At 40.5% G+C, this 18396-nt stretch overlaps 1 protein-coding gene across 1 annotated transcript in view; it reads left to right on the top strand.

Annotated features, from left to right (window-relative positions):
- LOC130036800 (pre-mRNA 3'-end-processing factor FIP1-like) overlaps positions 1 to 18396 on the top strand; it is a 144551-nt gene that overhangs the window by 43990 nt on the left and 82165 nt on the right. The window contains exon 2 of the mRNA XM_056128693.1: positions 5564 to 5675. The gene's annotated coding sequence lies outside the window, so the exon portion shown is untranslated. The remainder of the gene's footprint in view (positions 1 to 5563; positions 5676 to 18396) is intronic.

The raw sequence follows: 18396 nt of genomic DNA, 5'->3' as shown, positions 1-18396 counted from the left end.
AGTGAAACACCATGAGGTACAGTTGTAGACTTACAAATTTTTGTGCTTGGGTTTCAGTTATACAATGATCGAGTACCCATCCCTCCACCAGTGCCCATTCTCCACCACCACTAATCCCAGTATCCCTCCCATCCCCCATTCCCCCATCCCATCAAAAATGGAGTGACAAAATGAACAGAAACTTTCTCAAAGAAGATATCTCATTGTTGTTTTGATTTGCATCTTCCTGATGGCTAGCGACGTGGAGCATTTTTTCATGTGCCTATTGGCCATTTGTATTTCTTTTTTTGAGGAAACGTCTATTCATTTTTTCTCCCCCCCCATTTTTTTTCTTTTTGAGTCACACCCGGCGATGCTCAGGGGTTACTCCTGGTTTTGCACTCAGGAATCACTCCTGGAGGTGCTTGGGGGACCATATGGGATGCTGGGAATCGAACTCAGGTCGGCCGTGTGCAAGGCAAATGCCCTACCTGCTGTGCTATTGCTCCAGCCCCCTCCTCATTTTTTGATGGAGTGGTCCTGCTTGTGTGGAGGACCCTGCTAATATTGTGAGCTTCACTGTAGTCCCCACTCCTCTTTTTGCAGGCATTGAATATAGAATCCCCACTATCAAAATACGTGCAGTTGCTCTGCAAAATACCAAACACGAATGAATGAATAAAGCATATAACAACAGTGCCTTTCATGCATATAAAATCATTTATTATGTAGTGGTGGCCCAGCTGCATATTCAAGTCATTGGGGGTACTTTGAGAAAAAAATGTCTGGCTCCACCTCCAGATAATCTGATTCAATACGTTTTGGATAGAACTGTTTTAAAAATTCTGCTCAAATGATTCTCATAGATTACCAGTGTTTGCAGCTGGTATGTGGTAGAACATTGGTTGATTTATAATAGCTCCTTTTTTGGTTTGCTTTGTTTTGGGGCGACAGCTGGCACTACTCAGGGCTTGCCCCTGCACTCAGGAATCATTCCAGGTAATGCTTGAGGGACCCTACTCCCATATGCTGGGGATTGAACCCAGGTTGGCTGCAAGAAAGGCAACCTTACCCACTGGACCCACCTTACCCACTGTGGGTTCTCTCCTGTTCCATGTAATAGCTCCTTTAATAGGCTGGAGGGGTAAAGTTTTTGTTTTATTGTTTTAAATTTCTTTGGAGAGTGACTGATTTTCTCAATAGCACATACAGAGCTCCTTCAGGTTGGTGGGCTTTGATCCACTGCAGAATGCTTTCTTCATCTGATTGACAGGAGACATGTGACTAAGAGACAAGACAATTGTAGGTCTGCTGAGGCACTTGAAATGGGCAGGAAGGACATGATCATTTTAATAGAAAACTACAAGTTGCTAGCATCCCAGAACGATTAGTTTGTGTAAAGCTTTCAAAGTGGGAATGTCATAACAGGTTCTTTTTCAGAATCAGGTCTGCTAATTCCTGCCTATCAGTAGTTCCTTCTGGAGAGACTTGTAAAGGCTGCCTGGGGATGAAAGCCATGACTGATTCTTTATAGCTATTGTAGGTGAGGGAATAAGGAGCGTACATATATGCTGTCTTTGATAGATCTCAGGGAAAAATTTGCTTTGTTGAAAATTAGAGCTTAATGTGTATTTTCAAAACCCTGTGCTTGTTAAAAGGATCTGGTTGCAACTAGTTTGGTGTCTTTACACTAAAGGCGTATATAATGAACAAGTATTAAATTTCACAGTTAAGCATATGCAGACATTGCCAGTTGTTTTGGTAATCCTAAATATCTAAATTTTGCAAATTAAAAAAAGCCCGCAAATTAAAAAAAGATATTGTTGAGATTGTATAGGGAAGAATTGCATCTTAATTATATTAAATCTACCAATACATGGACATGATCTCTCTCTCTATTAGTTCTTAATCTCTTCACACAATGTTTTTAGGTCTTGCTAGATTTTTTTTTTAACATAGCATTTTGTGTGCTATTGTAAATGGCAATCCTATAGGATTTTAACTTGTAAATGCTTATGTAAAAATGAAGTTTTCATATTGATCTTGTGCCCACTTCGCAAAGCTTATTTATTCTAGGTGCATTCAAAATAGTCTTTTGAAATTTATTGGGTCAGTGTGAATTACAAAGTTATTCATTATGTTGGGTTGATAGTACAGCAGAGAGGGCATTTGCCTTGCAGTTGGCCCACCCAGGTTCTATCCTTGTCATCCCTTATGGTCCCCAAAGCACCCCTAGGAGTAATTCCTGAGTGCAGAGCCAGGAGTTACCCCTGAGTTATCACTGGGTGTGGCCCCAAAACCAAACTAAACAAAATTAAAGTTATTTATGATTGAATTTCAGGCATACAGTGTTCAAGCATGATTTCCTTCCCCGTGTCTACTTCCATGTCTCCAGTTTGCTTCCGCCTTCAGAGTCTGCCTCTATGGCAGGCACTTTTTCCTTTTAGGTTTTGTGTTTTGCTGAAAGGGAATCATGCATGCCTTCGTTTGGTACCCGTTCTTGACAAGAGTGACCACTTTCCCCTATCATTGTCACAGTGGTCCTATCCTAAGCCCCTTACCCCGCTATGGCATGTTTCTTACTAACGACCAATTCTCTAGCCCTTCATTTCTATTGTCTTTGAACATTAATCTCCTATTGTGTTTCTTTATTTCTTGCAAATAAGTTAGATCATTCTGTGCCCTTCCTCTGACTCATTTCACTTAGCATGATACTCTTCAGGCCCATCCACATAGGAGCAGATTTCACGATTTCATCTTTTCTAGTAACTGTAGGATTCCATTGTGCATATGTATTACAGCTTCTTAACCCAGTCATCTGTTCTGGGGCGCTTGGGTTATTTCCAGAATATGGCTATTGTGAATAGTGCTGCATGATCATAGTAGCGCAGATGTCTTTCCTGCATTGTGTTTTTGTGCCCTCGAGATATATTCCAAGGAGCGAAATTGCTGGGTCATATGGAATCTCAATTGCTATTTTTTTGAGGATGGTCCATATTGTTTCCCAAAGAGGCTGGACCATTCGACCTCCCCACGAGCAGTTTCACCTCTTTAGTTAAGAAGATTCCTAGGTACTTGATGTTCGGAGGCCAAGTTGTGGATGGGATTGTATTTTTGATATCGTTCTTCTATTTTATCTTTTGCATATAAAATAGATGTATGTAAACTATTTATATTACACTTCTCCACATAGAAAATCATGTCATTACTAACAAGTCAGTTTTACTTCCTCCTTTCCCAATTGGATGCTTTTTATGCTATTTTCTTATTAAAATGACAATGTTAAGCAGAAATGTTGTTTTAGATATATCCTTGTCCTGTTGCTGAAGTTAACAAGAAAGTAGTTAGTTTTATTAAGCATGTAAGATTTTGCTGTAAAATTTACATGGATGTTTATCTAGCTGAAGAAGTCTTATTCTCTTTCTCTTTGAGGTTTTTAGAAAAAATAAGGAATATGGAAAAAATTAGAAGTAAGGAATCATAGAGGTATTCTTATCCCCCTCCCCCCGCTGCTTTGATATCATTATTCTTCATTTTTAATATATAATGTTTTAAAAAATGTTTCATACATTTTATGTGTTTTTTAGATTTCAGATATGAAGATAATTCTTTTCCCTCCATCTTGTTCAGAAGTGGAAGTTCCTAAAGATAAAAGTCTATTCCATAGTTTAACATTGTTTTATTTATTTTAAGTGCTATATTACCAATATCTTTCCATGGTTATTTCATTATTACTAGATATGTCTTGTCTTTAATATAGGCCTTCGGACAGAAAAATGTAAAATATGAAGCACACAGATTAATGATTTTAAATAGGTATACCTCCTGGGTAACTCCATTCAGCAAATTGCCTTCATCCCAGAAAGTTTTCTCATGCCCTTTCAGCCAGCCAGTTAGTCTCGAGAGGTAACTCTTATTTACCCTGAAACACAGAGCTGTCAGCTCACTCAGCCCTGTGCTGTGAAGGAAATCATTCACTGTGTGCTCTGGAGTCTGACTTCTTCGCTCAGCGTGACGATGCGTTTGATGTTCACCCTTATCATTACCAGTAGCTCGCTCTCTGTACCCCTTAACAGTATTCCATTGTATGAATGCCATGGGTCGGTCACTCGGTCTTCTGATGGAGGGTTCTTTCCTGTTTGGAATGCTCTGCATGAGGTGGTTGTGACTATCGTTATACAAGTCCTTCGTGGACTTTATCTTTAGGGATGTAAATGCTGATTTTATGTGCATGTGTATGCATGTATTTCATATATATGTTTGGTCATAGACAAAATGTAAGAAATTGTCAAACCATTTTTCAGTGTAGTTTTACCATTTCCTGGTAGAGCCTGGCAAGCTCCCCATGGCATATTTGATATGCCAAAAACAGTGACAATAATGGGTCTCATTTCTATAACTCTGAAAGAGCGTTCAATACAACACCGTTGGGAAGGAAGAGTAAGGAGAGGCTGCTAAAATCTCAGGGCTGGGATGAATGGAGACATTACTGGTGCCTGCTCAATCTATGATGGGATGACAATGATACAGTGACAGTTTTACCATTTGTTTCACATTCTTGGTAACATTTCACCTTCTGAATTTAACTCTTTTGTTGGTATGTTATGGGCTCACTGAATCTATATGGGTATGTTATAGAAATCTGTTATTCACTGTCACATATTTGCAAATAGGTATATTGATGGGATATTTATTTCCTTTCTAAGGCAATCTGAAATTTTACAAGATTGTCACATATGATTGAGTCTTAACTCTACAAACATTAGTCGGGTAGATGAATGGCTCATTTCCGAGTTATAATGTGTATAGGAACGTAAAGGCCCTCCCGTTGATCATCGATTTGCTTGAGCGGGCCCAGTAACGTCTCCATTGGAGACTTTGTTGTTACTGTGTTTGGCATATCGAATACGTCACGGGGAGCTTGCCAGGCTCTGTCGTGCGGGCGAGATACTCTCGGTAGCTTGCCGGGGTCTCCGAGAGGGGCGGAGGAATCGAACTCGGGTTGGCCATGTTGGCTGCGTGCAAGGCAAACGCCCTACCGCTGTGCTATCGCTCTGGCCTAATGTGTATAATTTGATGCTATTCCAGACTTAAGGACCATACATCTTATCCTGGGGTCTACAGTGAACTACCCCTCTGTTCAGAGTACTCATGGCTCAGGGGACTGAGGAGCCAGGAGCATCAGAATTACAGTAATTCTGTTCACTTAGTCATTTCGTTCAGAGGAAAAGCACTAGACTCCTGGGAGTGGTGGGGGTACTTTGGTCATAGACAGAAGTGGTGCCTATTGGTTTCCAATCTGGAATGAATCCATCATCCTGTGAGGCTCCTGCTGCTGCCACCCTGGCCATGTGACCCTGGGCCAGTCTCAGCTCCTGTGTAGGCTGTGGCATGGAGAACACCAAAAGGGTGCCCTGGACTCTTCTGCAGTCCCAGTGCTCCTGGCTTCTCCTAGGTTTGTGTGACCTACTTCCTATTGTAGGTCTTCACAACTCTGCTAGGTTTCTTATCTCTTGAAAGAGAAAAGGAAGAAACAACTACTGAATTAAAGTGCTAATGATTTTTTTTATTTTATGTTTTTCAGTCAGAAGAATTTACTTCAAGTGTGCACAGCTTTAAGAATAAGACTTCTAAAAAATCCAAAGTTTGTGGGATTTGCAAGCAAATTATTGATGGTCAAGGGATTTCATGTCCAGGTGAGTCCATTTTGATCATTTCTTACCTCATTGAAGTAGAAGCAAGCAAGCTAACAAACAGAAACCAAAATTAAAAAAATCACGGAATTCCCCTCCTCAGGCTGTGTTTATCCCTTACTGGGCTCACTGGGCAGACACGACTGTATTTACACAGAATGTGACCCTGAGGAATTTGTTCCAGAAAGAGCAGTTACTCAATTACACGGGAGAGCAAGTGCCAGTTTATGACTTACCTCGTTGTCGGCACTGTGGTGAACACAGGTGGTTCACTCTTTCGTTCTGACCTCTTTCCAGTTTGCAGGAGAGAATTCTTTACCTCTTTCACAATTAGTGCTCGAAGTGTTCATGCCCCTACGTCTCTAGTTGGGCACCACCTCTGCTAGTAACCAGTCAAAAGCTTCACTGTTTGATTCCTGAACTCCTGGTAATTTATGCATCGTCACCTGTTAGAACTCTCCCTTGTCAGGCTGCTGTGATGGTTACTCTTTCTGATGCATGGGCCATTCTCATGGGGTTAGATCCATGCCCTGAACTGGCTGCTCCACACATAAGCAGGTCATGGGTATTGGCCACGATGGCTTAGCTGTCATCCAGTGGAAGGACTGCTTGGACGACAGCTTTGTCCCCAAGGCTGACAAAGGGTCGCGATGCATAATAATTTTGTTGGAAGAGTCATCTTTCCTTGTCTTTTCTATAAGTGAAGCTTGACTTGACTGCTTCTTTCAGTTTCTTCCGATCACTCACTAGTCTAGTTTCCATCGAAAATCCTTTCACAGATCCTACCCAGTTCATGCAGTAGATGAGCTAATGGATGGCCTGGACAGGAGCGTGTGGCACTCAGTTGGTGTTGAGAATTGTGAGGTACGGGGGGATTTGGCCCCAAGGTCAAAGATTCAGAGTCAGATCAGGTGTCAGAAGAAATGGGAGATGTGTCAGAAGAAATGACTGGAAAGGAAATGATCGAAACAGCGTCATAGAATGTGCAAAGGTGAAACTGTAAGAGAGAAGACAAGGGAAATCAGAGCTGAGAAAAGGAACATAAAGGAGGCAAGATAGAAAATGGAATGGAGGATTTTTTTTCGGTAAGAAATATTTGACAATGGTTTTATTGATTCAGTTACCCAAATGCAAGGTAAGCGCTAGTTGGAAGAAAAAGATGTGCGAGATGAATCCTGTTTCTGCAGCATTACAGGCTTTCCTGTGAGAACTCTGAGTTGTGGGTACTGACTGGCCACTCCTGTGCTGGAGGGAAGCACTCTGTCTTTATGACCATCACACTCCACAAGTTGAAGATTTAGAGTAGATGGGCCTGTCAGATCTTATGTTTTCTAGTGCTTCATGCCTCGTGCTCTGTGTGAACCTCAGGAAGTACGGGACACAAAGCAGTGAGTATGGCTTTGGGAAGACCTCTGCTTGACCTCTGGCTCCTGTATTGGGTCGTTGGTTAATAGGGATATGTAGGGGCGGTCGCTCTGAGGAAAGAGTAGGGAGAAGCGGACGAGATCCTTGGAGCCCATCTCTGACTTGGTAGTGAGTGTAGAACGTTAAAGAAAAGGTTCCATCTGACAAGCAAGAAAATGGTGACCTGAATTCTGAGACTCCCGGAGACTTTTGGAAGAATAGCAGTTCTCTGACTACTCTAATAATGTCAGGGTTTCAGAGCCAGACACTAGGTAATTTCTTCTGTGGCAGGAAAGTTCTTAGCATTGATTTTGGAAATCCCCTAGTGACAAGAAGAGCTGATGTAAGGAATGCAGATGCTCACGTGGAGACACTGCACAGGCAGGAGGGTCTGTGGTGCTGAATCTGGAGAAATGCAGAAGCGCAGTAACTGGGTGCTGGGTCAGGTCTGGGCCGGGGACAGACAGGCTCCTGGCAGGAGTCTCCAGCGGAGTCAGCTCAGAGCAATGCACTGTTGACTTTTCTATTTGACACTTTGCCAGTGTTCATTTTTGTAAGTTGGTGGATCAAAGTGGCATCTATGCCTTTATTACCGTTTTCATTCATTGGTTAGCATGGACGTGGTGCATCTAAGAAATCCCAAAAGTGATATCTTTGGCATTTATTTCTGTAATCTGAAAATTACAGAATTCTTGATTTCTAGAAATTTTATATATATATGTATATATACATACATATATATATATATATATATCTCGGAGAGCCTGGCAAGCTACCAAGAGTATCTCGCCCGTACGGAAGAGCCTGGCAAGCTACCTGTGATGTATTCAATATGCCAAACACAATGGAGACGTTACTGAGCCCACTCGAGCAAATTGATGAACATGGGAGGACAGCGCTACAGTGCTATCTATATATACATGTATGTATATATACACATATACGGATATATACACACACACATATATACACATACATATGCACACACATACATATGCACACATATGTGTATAATACATACGCACATATATGTATATATACACATATATACATATATACACACACACACACATATATATCACTGTCCTCCCATTGTTCATCGATTTTCTCGAGCGGGCCCAGTAACGTCTCCATCTTGAGACTTGTTGTTACTGTGTTTGGCATATTGAATACGTCACGGGGAGCTTGCCAGGCTCTGCCGTGCAGGCGAGATACTCTCGGTAGCTTGCCGGGCTCTCCGAGAGGGGCGGAGGAATCGAACTCGGGTCGGCCATGTTGGCTGCGTGCAAGGCAAACGCCCTACCGCTGTGCTATCGCTCCAGCCCATATATTTATATATATATATATATATAACATATATATATGGTTTTCTTACTCCTGGCTCAGTGCTCACGGATCACTCCTGGCAGGTGTGGGGGACCATATGGAGTGCTGGGAATCAAACTTGGGTTGGCTGTGTTCAAGACATGTGCACTACCCATTATATTATGGCCCCACTCCTCTAAATATATACCTTTTTTTTGTAGGGATGGGTGAGGTTTGAGCTTTGCCTGTCACACTGGGACTTACTCCTGGCTCTGAACTCTGGAGACTCAGGACCCTATGTGATACTGAGGATTGGAACTGAGTTTGCCACATACAAAGCAAGTGCTTTACCTGCTGTACTATCTGTCGGGCCCTGTAAATATGTCATTAATTTGTTAGGATTAAGTTTCATCAATTTTTTTTAATGTAGGAGTACTGCTATTTATTCAGCCACTGATTAGCTGATTAAATTGGGCATGGACTCCATAATTTTCATCAATTTTGATGAGTTTTGGCATACAGAAAATGTCAGTCTTTCCTACCAGATGTTATGCTCTCGACCATTGCTTATCTAATTTTTTTGTGTCATGTTTTCATACAGAAGTTTTAAAGGTTAGGCTTGTTCAATCTACCCAGCGTTCCATTTAGCTTTTGATTTTGCTCCTTATTTAAGATTGTCTTTCCAGGGGGCTGAAAAGATACTATGATGGGTGCCATACTATCCCATACTATGGTGGGTGCCATACTATAGGTGTGCTCGTCTTGCAGGTGCCCAACTCAGGTTCTATCCCTGACACCTCCTATGATTCCCTGAACACCTCCAGGAGCAATCCTCAAGTACAGAGTCAGTAGTAAGCCCAGAGCACTGCCAGGTGTGACCCAAAAATAAGAGCCACCCCCCAAAAAAGTGGGATTGCCATTCTAAAACTGGCTAAGTACCAGTAAAGTGGACCTGTAACTCACACCATGCACAAAATTAACTCAGAGTAGGATCAAACTGAAAAATTCTGCACGATGGGAGAAATTATTACTAAAATAAAATGATACTGTATTGAATGGGAGAAAATATTTGCATGTCATACATCTGATAAAGCACTAATATTCAAGCTATAGAAAGAATGTACAGAACTCAGCTACAGTAAATAGCTTTATCAAATAGAAGGGAAATACGGAGGAGCTGCCTCTCGGAAGGAAAGATCCCCAGAGGGCCATAGGCACATGTGAAAACACTCTCTATCACTGCTACTGGAGACATGCAGATGCAAACGATAATCAGGTCACTTCACACCAGAGAGAATGACATCTATTGAAAAATGCCAGAAAACAAGTGTTCATGGGGATGTGGGGAAAAAGAACAGTGCCTGCTTTTGCTGGAAATGTAAAGCCGGTTCAGCCTCTATGTAAAACAGTGTGGAGACTTCTCAAAAAATAAAGAATAAAACTCCTGTATGATCCAGCATCTGTCTCAAGAACACAGAATCACTGATGCAAAGAGCTAAATGCAAGTTATGTTGCACGACTTAATAACAGATAGTATCTGTCTGTTTTCACTCGGGGCGCCCAAGAGTGGGGTGGGTGAGAGCCCTCCCCGTCCCAAGGGACCCAGCTCCAGCAGCTGACCTCCACTACCCAACCACCGCCACGCTCCTTTTCGGACTGCATCTCATAAGATACTTCCTACCCATTTTTCATAATTACCACACCATATTTGATGGGGTTCAGACAGTAGGCAATAAATCATAGAGAGAAATATATAAATATATGCCGCCTGGAGAGCCCAGCAAGCTGCCGAGAGTCTCTCCCCCTCAAGGCAAAGCCTGGCAAGCTCCCCGTGATGTATTCGATATGCTAAATACAGTAACAACAAGCCTCACAATGGAGATGTTACTGGGTCCGCTCGAGCAAATCAATGAACAATGGGAGGACAGTGCTACAGTGCTTTTTTTTTTTTTTTTATGGTCGTATTCAGCAGCATTTAGGGCTTACTCCTGCTGGTGCTCTGGGGACCAAATGGAATGCCAGGGTTAGCCTGGATTAGGTACGTGCAAGGCAGTTACCTTAACTACAGTACTATCTCTCCAGCCCCTCTACCAATATTTTTTTTATACTCTACTTATACAATCTGGTTGGTTCTTAATCATGCTTAGAGGAATAAATCAGAAAGGCAAAGACAAACACTGGATAGTCTCACTTCTATGTAGTATATAAAGAAAAACGTAACGGGACAGTGGCCAGTGAAGCAAATTCTGACACCCCCACCACAGAGCTGAGGTTACCTTGGGCTGGGCATGCAGTTCATCAGAGGAGTGCTTGCCTTGTATGTGTGAAGTCCTGGATTTGACCCTCGAATTGAAAACAAGTTCCCCAAAGCCAACCTTCCCCCAAAATGAGGTTATCAAAGAGGAGAGGAAGTAGAAGGTAGTGTTACGTAGACAGTGATGGAGGGATCATCTTGGCACTTTGGTGGTGTTATGATGTAATAACATTTTACCCCCATAACATATAAAAATTTACACTCCTGTAAATCAAATTTACTTAAATAAATAATATAACCACGGAATATGTAATTTTTTTCTCCATGCTCATAAAAAATTGGTGATATTTCATTCAATTATTAGTTTCTGCTTTTTTATTCAGATCTCATTTGTAGCTAATTCATATGGAATTCATGTTGTTTTATAAATGAGCTAGTTTTCTCTCCTTTCCTCCCTCCTTCCCTCTCTTCCCTTTGGTATGCAGGGGTTATTTCTGCAGTGCTCAGGGCACCATGTGGTACTGGCAATTGAATCTGGACCTTCCACATGCGAAGTTCTCCAGCTCTTGGAGATTTCTCTTATCCCCTAGCCTTTCCTCTATTGACTGAGTACTGACAAAGTCTGTTTCCTATGCCAAGTATACAGTAGTGGGTGAGCTATTATATATCCGTCTTAGATTTTGTGCAGTATAGTTCTTCTTTTTATCTTTTATTTATTTATTTATTTATTTATTTTTTGATGCACTTCCTAACATCTGGTAGTGCTCAGGGATCACTCCTGGTGGACTGGAATTGGATGCCTGGGATCGAATCCAGGTCTGCTGCATGCCAGGCCAGTGCCCTGTCACCGTTACCCTAATACATGGTTTTATATCTTTTCTCTGTACCTTGTCATTACATGCTAGCAGTTAGGTATAAGAATATTAGAAATACTGATTTCTTTCAGTAGCTATCCGATATTTTATTTGTGAATATATACTTTCTTTTTTAATGCTTCAGTAACTTCCTCATGGCAAAAGGGAATCTTTGATGTCACTGTATTTTACTCCTCATTACCTGCGTAAGGAAAGTGACTCTGAGATGTCTGTAGGGCTGCTGTCCTAAGCTCAGCGGCTCTGTTGATGATTTCAGCGAGAGCAAATGGAACTCTGGCTCTGAAGGGCAAAGGGGAATAGGTCATGAGGCAAGTTTTTTTTTTGCTTTTAAGAAAAGGTACATATTTGCCTTTATGAGTCATGAGATTCTTTTCACATAAAAAAGTGAAAATGACCAGACGTTAGGGACATTACTATGAATGTAACTATGTGGCACACAATTTTATACCATTTAAATTTAAAACCACCAACAGTGATTTTAGGAAGCAGAACCTCCTTTATTATTATTATTATTATTAGGAAGCAGAACCTCCTTTATTATTATCATCATCATCATCATCATCATCATCAAATAAATAATATAATAAAACCAAGCTCCCAGAAGACCTCTTACTGTCTAGTTCTCGCTCTCAGAGAACCCGGCAGGCTATGTAGAGTATCCTGTCCGCATATATGCCTGACTGGGAACACCTGTAAAGGTGATTAGAGGCTGTCCCAAAAGCCTCCATCCCTCTCGGAGAGCCCGGCAAGCTACCGAGTGTATCCTGCCCGCATGGCAGAGCCTGGCAAGCTACCCGTGGTGTACTTGATATGCCAAAAACAGTAATAATGATGGTCCTCATTCCCCTGGCCCCGAAAGATCCTCCAATATGCCATCAGGCTACACTAGCACGTGACAGGGACAAATGGAGACGTTACTGGTGCCCACTCGAGCAAATGGATGAACAACTGGATGATAGTGATAGTGATTATTCATAAGTATTTTTTGGGAGGGGGGCTTTTTTGGATCACACCCAGCAGTGCACAGGGGTCACTCCTGCCTATGCACTCAGGAATCACTCTTGGCAGTGCTTGGGGGACCTTATGGGATGCTGGGGATTGAACCTGGGTTGGCCGCGTGCAAGGCAAACACCCTACCCACTGTACTATCACTCCAGTCCCAGAGCCTCCTTATTATTTTTTAATTTTTTTTGGCTTTTTGGGTCACACCCGCCAATGCTCAGGGGTTCCTCCTGGCTCTGCACTCAGGAACCACTCCTGGCAGTGCTTGGGGGACCATATGGGATGCTGGGAATCGAACTCGGGTCAGCTGAGTGCAAGGCAAACGCCGTACCCACTGTGCTATTGCTCCAGCCCCAGACCCTCCTTTTTAAAGGGCTGTCATGATGGGCCCAGAAAGAGTGCGCTGAGCATTTTTGATTTCACCTGTTTGTAGTCTCATATTTTAGGTCCTGCTCCAGCATCAGAGGTATTTTTTTAAATGACTTTTTGTTAACTCTGAGTAATTCAGAGAATGAAAGTTTTGCATTTAAATCAAAAGATAATAGAAAACCCTAAAGACTATGCAAAAAAAAACCCTTTTGGGAGTAACGCATGAATGCAGTAAAGTTACAGGATTAAAAACTCAGTAACAGAAGCTGGAGAGATAGTAGAGCTGGTATGGCTCTTGCCTTGCATGCGGCTAACCTGGGTCTGATCCTCCGCACCACCGAGGATGTTCTGAGCCCCACCAGGAGTAAGTCCTGAGAACCACCTGGTATGGACAACCCAAATTAAATAAGATCAATAATAGCAAAAGTCAGTTGTTTTTCTGTACACTTAATAATGAACTATTTTAAAGAGGAAACAAGCAGTCTAATTTCCAATTAAATACTGTCCTCCCATTGTTCATTGATTTGCTCGAGTGGGCCCAAGTAATGTCTCCATTGTGAGACTTCTTGTTACTGTGTTTGGCATATTGAATACTCTCGGTAGCTTGCCAGGCTCTCCGAGAGGGGCGGAGGAATCGAACCTAGATCGGCTGGGCTGGCTGCAAGCAAGGCAAATGCCCTACTGCTGTGCTATCGCTCCAGCCTAATTTCCAATAGCATAAAAAAAGTAAAGTATTTAGGAATAAATACCAAGATGAAAGATCTGTTCGCCACAAACTATATGACATTGATAAAAGAAACTGAAGATGCAATTAATTGAAGGCTAACTTTTATTCCTGGATTAAAATATTTAATATTATGAAAATGATTATCCTACCAAAGTTACTTATAAGTTCAATGCAATCTATCAGAATTTTAACAGTGTTTCTCCTTTTAGAAAAAGAGCCTTAAAATTTGTGTGGACCCACAAAAGACATAATAATCAAAGATTTCAATATCTTTAAATCTTGAAAGATAATAAAATGAGGCATTACAACTCCCAATTTTCTAAGCTATTGTATATAAGTAGACACAAGTCAGTGAAACAAATAATGAATCCTTAAAACAAAGCCATGGATAATATAATAATTCATGACTGAATTTAAAAAAATGTTTTATTAGTCACTATGAGATACAGTTACAGATTTACAAACTTTCATGCTTACGTTTCAGTCATACAATGATTGAGTACCCATCCCTCCACCAGTTCCCATTCTCCATCACCAATGATCCCAGTATCTCTCCCACCATCCCCACCCCACTTCCCCCACTCCCCCCTGTCTCTGTGGCAGGGCATTCCCTTTTGTTCTCTTTCTCCTTTTGGGTGTTGTGGTTTGTGATAGAGGTATTGAGTGGCGCAATTGTGTTCGGTCTATAGTCTACTTTCGGCACATATCTCCCATCCCAAGCGGGTTCTCTAAACACCCTTTACTTGGTGTTCCCTTCTCTGTCTGAGCTGCCTTTCCCCCCAGCATCTGAGAACGGCTTCCAAGCTGTGGTGCAAACCTCCTGGTAATTATCTCTACTATTCTTGGGTGTTAGTCTCTTATTCTGTTACTTTATATACCACAGATGAGTGCAGTCTTTCTATTCCTTTGTTCCTCTCTTTCTGACTCATTTCACATAGCATGATACTTTCCATGTTGATCCATTTATATGCAAATTTCATGACTTCATCTTTTCTAACAGCTGCGTAGTATTCCATTGTGTAGATGTACCAGTTTCTTTAACCAGTTTTCTGTTCTCAGGTACTCGGGTTTTTTCCAGATTCTGGATATTGTAAACAGTGCTGCAATAAGTATGCACGTGCAGATGTCATTTTGACTATACTTTGGCATCTCCAGGATATATTCCCAGAATGGTATTGTCGTGTCAAATGGTAATGTCGTGTCAATTTCTAATTTTTTGAGAATTGTCCATACTGTTTTCCAAAAGGGCTGAACCAGTTAGCTTTCCCACCAGCAGTGAAAGAGGGTCCCTGTCTCCCCATATCCACGCCAACACCGGCTGCTTTTGTTCTTTTGGATGTGTGCCAGTCTCTGGTGTGAGGTGATATTTCATAGTTGTTTTGATCTGCATCTCCCTGATGATTAGTGATGAACAGCATTTTTTCATGTGCCTTTTGGGCATTTTCATTTTGTCTTTGAGAAAGTTTCTGTTCATTTCATCGCCCTATTTTCTGATGGGGTTGGATGTTTTCTTCTTGTGTAGTTCAACCAGTGCATTATATATCCTTAATATCAATCCCTTATCAGATGGCTATTGGGTGAATATCCTTTCTCATTCTGTAGATTGTCTTTGTATTCTTGTCACTGTATCTTTTGAGGTGCAGAAGCTTCTTAGTTTAATATAGTCCCACTTGTTAATCTGTTTCCACTTGGTTGGTCAGTGGAGTGTCATCTTTGAAGATACCTTTAGCTTCAATTTCATGGAGGGTTTTGTCATCCTTGTCTTCAGTGTACCTTATGGATTCTGGTCTGGTGTTGAGGTCTTTAATCCATTTGATCTGACTTTTGTGCATGGTGTTAAGTCGAGGTCTCAGTCGATTCTTTTGCATGTGGTTGTCCAATTATGCCAGCACCATTTGTTAAAGAAGCTTTCTTTGCTCCACTCCATATTTCTTGCTCCCCTATCAAAGATTAGATGTTCATGTATTTGGAGTTGTGTGTAAGGATATTCCACCCTGTTCCGTTGGTCTGCAGCTCTTCCTTTGTTTCAGTACCATGATGTTTTAATTATTACTGCTTTGTAGTAGAGTTTGAGGTTGGGGAGGGTGATGCCTCCCTTCTTCTTTTTTCCAAGAATTGCTTTAGCTATTCTTGGGGGCTTGTTGTTCCATATGAACTTCAGGAGTGTTTGATCATTTCTTTGAAGAACTTTATGGGTATCCTTATAGGAATCACATTGAATATGTATAGTGCTTGGGGGAGTATTGCCATTTTGACAATGTTAGTTCTCCCAATCCATGAGCAGGGGATATGTTTCCATTTCCTCTTGTCCTCTTTTATTTCATGAAGTAGCATTTTGTAGTTTTCTTTGTAGAAGTCCTTTACCTCCTTAGTTAAGCTGATTCTGAGGTACTTGATTTTCTGGGGCACCATTGTAAACAGGATTGCTTTTTTCATTTCATATTCCTCTGTCTCGTTATTTGTGTATAGAAAGGTCAAGGACTTTTGGGTATTGATTTTATAGCCTGTGACTTTACTGTACAAGTCTATTGTTTTTAGAAGTTTCTTGGTAGAAGCTTTAGGGTTCTCTAAATAAAGTATCATATCATCTGCGAATAGAGAGAGCTTGAGTTCTTCCTTTCCTATCTGGATGTCCTTAATATCTTTTTCTTGCCTAACCACTATTGCAAGTACTTCCAGTACTATATTGAACAGAAGTTGTGAGGGTGGTCATCCTTGTCTTGTCTCTGATCTTAGAGGAAAGGCCCTTAGTTTTTCCCCATTGAGGATAATGCTTGCCATAGTTTTGTGGTAGATGGCTTTGACTATGTTGAGGAAAGTTCCTTCTATACTCATTTTGGTGAGAGTTTTTATCATAAACAGGTGCTGGATCTTGTCATCTGCTTTCTCGGCATCTATTGATATGATCATATGGTTTTTATCTGTTCTTTTGTTGATATGATAGATTATGTTGATTGATTTCTGAATGTTGAACCATCCTTGCATCCCCAGGATGAATCCCACTTGGTTGTGGTGTATATCTTTTTGATGAGTTACTGGATTCTATTTGCTAATATTTTGTTGAGGATCTTCTCATCCATGTTCATCAGGGATATTGGCCTGTAGTTTTCTTTGTCAGTGGTGTCTTTGTTTGCTTTTGGCATTAGGGAGATATGTGCCTCATAGAAACTGTTTGAGAGAGTTCCTGTTTCTTCAGTTTCCTGGAAAAGCTTGAGAAGAAATGGCAACAGGTCCTTGTTAAGTGTTTGGATGAATTTGCTAGTGAATCCATCTGGACCTGGACTTTTGTATTTGGGGAGACTTTTGATTACAGTTTCAATTACCTTGATACTCGTGGGTTTATTCAGGTATTACATGTCTTCCTGGTTCACTCTTGGAGATTATAGGAATTCAGGAATTTATCCATTTCTTCTAGGTTCTCTTATTTCATGGCATACAGACTTTCAAAGTCTCTGATAATCTTTTGAATTTTGTTTGGTTTCTGTTGGATGTCCCCCTTTTTATTTCTGATTCGGTTTATTGCATGACAGAATTTTATTTTATTTTATGTTTTTTTGTTTTTGGACCACACCTGGCAATATCAGGGGTTACTCCTTACTCAAGAATCACTCCTGGCAGTGTGCTCAGCGGTTCATATAGGATGCTGGGAATCGAACCCTGGGTACAAGGAAAGTTCACTACCCTCTGTACTATTATTGCTCTGTCCACAGAAATTTACATTTTATTGGAAAATTATTATGATAGATAAAAAACATACATAAAATTACATAAAGCTATAATGTAGCAGCATTGCATTATAATAAATATAATTATATCATGGCATATATTTGTGTCATGATTATATGTTGTATACCATATGTTAAAGTATAGAACAATTTCATAATTATAATGATCTATGTTATGATCATTATATGTTATATTAATATAATATAGTATGTCATGTTATATATTATGTTATATTAATATAAGTTAGATTATTATATGAAAATTTAAAATTACATCTTTTCTATTATGAAATTATTATCATTATTATAAAATCATAACTAATGCTAAAGATCTAGAGACACTGATGTGGAAAAACCCATGCTTCAAAAATCATGTTGGACAAACTGGATGGTCACATGTAGAGGAAACTAGATATTCATACAGAGGATGAAGCTGGACTCAGATATTATATTACACTAAAAATAACTGGAACTTGAGTAAAGACCTGAAACTCTGAGACTCTTATGTGAAAAAGTAAGGAGAGACAGGGGTTTTATAAAACATGATGCACAAGATGGCACAGGAAGAAAGGAAAGGAATAGGAGGAGAGTGAATGTATAAATAAGGGAAAGATCCATGGCACTAATCTTGGTGATGAATTTTTTTGCACAGTCAGCTGATGAAAAACTCAGAAAAGATCTCTAGTTCACACCATACACAAAGATTGATTCAAAATGGATTAAAAACCTCATTAGATCCCAGTCCAGAGAAGGCACTGAAGAGAGTTGGGTCAGAACACTCCATGATCTGACTTTGGAGTTGTTTTTAATGATTCAGCTCCACTGACAAAGAAAAGCAAGACAAGTGCACCATAAGGACAGTGGTGGAGGGTCTTCATCTCTTTGCTGTTTAAATTTGTAAATGCTAATGATATTACAACTATGTTCCCTAAACTATCACCATTAAAAAGTAAAGATATTCATTATAACTGAATGAATGAAAAAAGGACTGTAAAAACACAAAAAGTTTTGGACTAAAAAAAAACCACCCAAACCAACAAACAAACAAAAAATCCCCAAAATA

This window comes from Sorex fumeus, unplaced genomic scaffold, assembly GCF_029834395.1.
Source record: "Sorex fumeus unplaced genomic scaffold, SorFum_2.1 ptg000066l, whole genome shotgun sequence".
In the NCBI taxonomy this organism is placed as follows: Eukaryota; Metazoa; Chordata; class Mammalia; order Eulipotyphla; family Soricidae; genus Sorex; species Sorex fumeus.
The sequence above is the reverse complement of the archived record's forward strand: the minus strand, read 5'-3'. Positions and strand labels throughout refer to the sequence as shown.